The sequence below is a fragment of the Marmota monax genome, unplaced genomic scaffold, assembly GCF_021218885.2.
Source record: "Marmota monax isolate L192 unplaced genomic scaffold, Marmota_monax_Labrador192_F-V1.1 WCK01_AAM20220418_F8-fsc00016, whole genome shotgun sequence".
Taxonomy (NCBI): Eukaryota; Metazoa; Chordata; class Mammalia; order Rodentia; family Sciuridae; genus Marmota; species Marmota monax.
In genome coordinates, this window is record NW_026695209.1 from 20,527,882 (window position 1) to 20,531,278 (window position 3,397).

Genomic DNA, 3,397 nt, shown 5'->3' on the forward strand with positions numbered 1-3,397 from the left:
ATTCAGGTTACTTTAGCCACTTCAAAATTCACACAAAGTGTGAACTTGAGAGATTTTCTGTATGTTAAATAAAAATCTATAATATAGATTTATAATATATATTATATATAATGCACATTTGTATACATGTCACATGCATATTATTTGATGTGTAGTTTACACATATGCATAATTTTGGATTACTCTACTTTCATGTCCCATAAACACATGTCTCCTATGGTTTTATATTTTCTAGGGTTAAATTTGTCAGTGACATAACGGTTTCTCAGGAGTCAAATTCCATCATTAAGTGGACATAATGAAAGATAATTTTTGAGTCAATATTTTTAATAACTAAATCAAGGTTTTATAGTACCCCCTTTGAGACATTTAGTTGATGAATATTAACATTGAGGATGATTGACACTAATAGGAGGACACAAAATTGGAAATTTTTCTTACTTAATATTAACAAAAGAAAAGAAAAATTATGTCTTCATAGAGATATTAAATTTATGACAAAATATGTATATACAGCATGAACACATGCTTATAACAATTTCTTTGCAAAGAAATATCAATTTATACTTTCTGGCATCTTCTGATACATATAAACTTATTTAAAGAAAAAGTAAAATTGTAAAGATCTTATTGCAACTCCCTTTAAAGTAGCAAGGCTAATTTTAAAATATTTATATTCAAATCTATGCTTAGACTATCAATGAGATACAATAAAAGATCAGAACTACAAATTAAATATATCATGATTTTAAGTTTTCCATTATACCAATGTTTCAAAATGGGGTGTCCTTCTGCCGTGAGATGTAAAATGCATTGGTGTAACTCTAATAATTCTTATTGCCTACTACATTGCACATCTTCCTCAGATGCCTGTGAAATTAACAGTAGATTTTACTAATACTAAATAAGAAGTACATCAAAAATTTCACTAAGTTTAGGGCTGGCCAGGGGCTAATAAAGTTATAATTTTGTAACCTAGTAACATACTCCAAATTAATGCTTAAGGGAAATTCTTATAAAATATAAGGAAATAATAAGCAGAATAAGAGAAGCAAGCAAAGAATCACTCTAAAATAATTTTATAATCTTGTATCTCCAGAGACTCTTAACATCCCCAGTAGACCTAACGGAGATATTCTTCCTACCCTTTAGTTCTCCTTCAGCATGAAATGTTGAGTGTATTTACCATGTGGGATGGCACTGATCTATGTATATCATAAATCAAAAGATGAGGAAGACAAAAAGGAAAAATTGCTAGTCCTCTCATTTTTGGATAGAATTTTAAAGTGTTTAATTGCAGCTGGTAAAAACAAACAAAAAAAACTCAAGTGAACTTCTGAGAAGGAAAGTTAACTGTCATGAATATTTGATATATGATTGATATAGGGCAGGGAGGCAGAAACAAAACTACAGGGATTCTCTATTCGCCAGACCATGATTCGCTGTCATCTGTACAAATCAAAGTATTTAGGGACATTGAATTATTTAGCAGTTCTTCAAATGAATTAATACAAATTAAAGAAAATAGAAACAAAGGCTTAACTACTAGGTAGTCCATAGTAATGCTGACAAGAAAATTCTTCATTTGTGTGTTAGATAGTCAAAGGGACAGTTTCATTATAACTATAAAGATGTTCACAGTAGATCATATAACTATTACCACTAAAACCACAACAAATTAGACAATGTATAAGAAATTATACACTAATTGCATACAAATTTATTTTGCACCTATAGCTGCTTCAAAATCATCTTAAATGTAGTAACATCCTTATGTTTATAGAATAAATGACAAGGGTGACCTTGGTACTTTAATGAGGATTAAACAATTTCTCTTCTCAATACCATTATGTAATACAGGCATACAAACATGTTCAAATAGAGTTTCAGATATTGAAAAAAAAAACAAAATTCAAATAAACTAGTATCATTATTTAATACATTTGACAATGGTCAAATGTGAAGTTCTTATAGCTCCCAGATGTTTTAGGGTAATTACATAGTCATTTATTTTTACCAGTCATCTCCAGCTACTCCAAAGGCTGAGGCAGGGGGATCACAAATTCAAAGCCAGCTTCAGCAACTTAGTAAGGCCTTAAAGCAACTTAGCTATACCTTCTCTCAAAACAAAAAAATAAAAAGTGTGTGAGATGTAGCTCAGTAGTTAAGTGACACTGGGATAAATCTCTGTTTTTTTTTTTTTTTTAAAGATAGCCATCCTTCTATGTGAATCATAACATTTCATTGATATTAAGTAATCCAGCAGACATTATCTAATTAGATTACAAAAGGGTCCACTATACAGTTAAATAATATTACTGTCGATATTTTATCAGTATGAAATGTTACTGCTATTTAATACTGGTGCACAAATATTTAACAGACAGTTTAATTAATAATTACTGTTTGTCAATTATCTTCTGTTTCTTTATGGTAGAAAACAATATTGTTGCTCTCTTTCATATTATGTATGCAGGATGATAATACTTACCTGCTGTTTTGAAGTTGAATGTAGTTATGTGATTTAGTTTTGCCAATATAAAATGACAAAATGAGACTCAATTCCTGGTAGAAATTCATATACATTATGTGAAGTTTCTTCATTCTTGCCTTCCTTGTCATGCTGATTGTAAAAACAATGTTCTGTATGGAGATTCCGATATGATTATTGAGATGCCACATAGAGATGAGTTGCTTTGGAAAGACATTCTAACTTACAGCTGATGTGATGAGTAAGAAGGAATCATTATTAAACTATAGAATTTGTGAAGGCAAGGGAGTTTTCAGCATAATGAAACCTGGCTTATGCACAGCTTTTCTATAATTCCCACAACTAGATGATACCACTTCCCACTCCTGACTTGACAGGTCTAAAATTACCCTACTATGGTATTGAGAAGAGGTACAAAGGCAACTATCTTAAAAACTTTCTAAAATATCCAGTCATGCTTAAGTATTATGTTGAAGAGACAAGGCCAACAAAAGTAGAAATTAATTAGATCAACATGTTTCTTTGATGGACATATGTGTAAAAAGTGAAGTCTGGCAGAAACAAATCAGACCTCTGCCTGAGGGCGTTAAGAATATATTTGCAAAGCAAGAATATATTTTGTCATCAAACAAAAGTCTAAGCATGTTCTAAACAATGGACATTGAATATGCAAGAGCTGGATGATACATGAGCACAGGCCAAGTCTGTGGCCAAATATTGCAGACCATAACATAAGGGAGGTTTTATGCTAGACAAATTTGGAAAAAGGGCAGGGCTCTGCATGTTTAGAAATGAAAAATATGGAAAGAAGTTGAAGTTAAAAAACTCAGTTTATATTATAGGACAAAAAAGTTGATTTTAAAGTTTAGCATTGATTGGAATAAAATGAAAGAGAGGAGAATATCA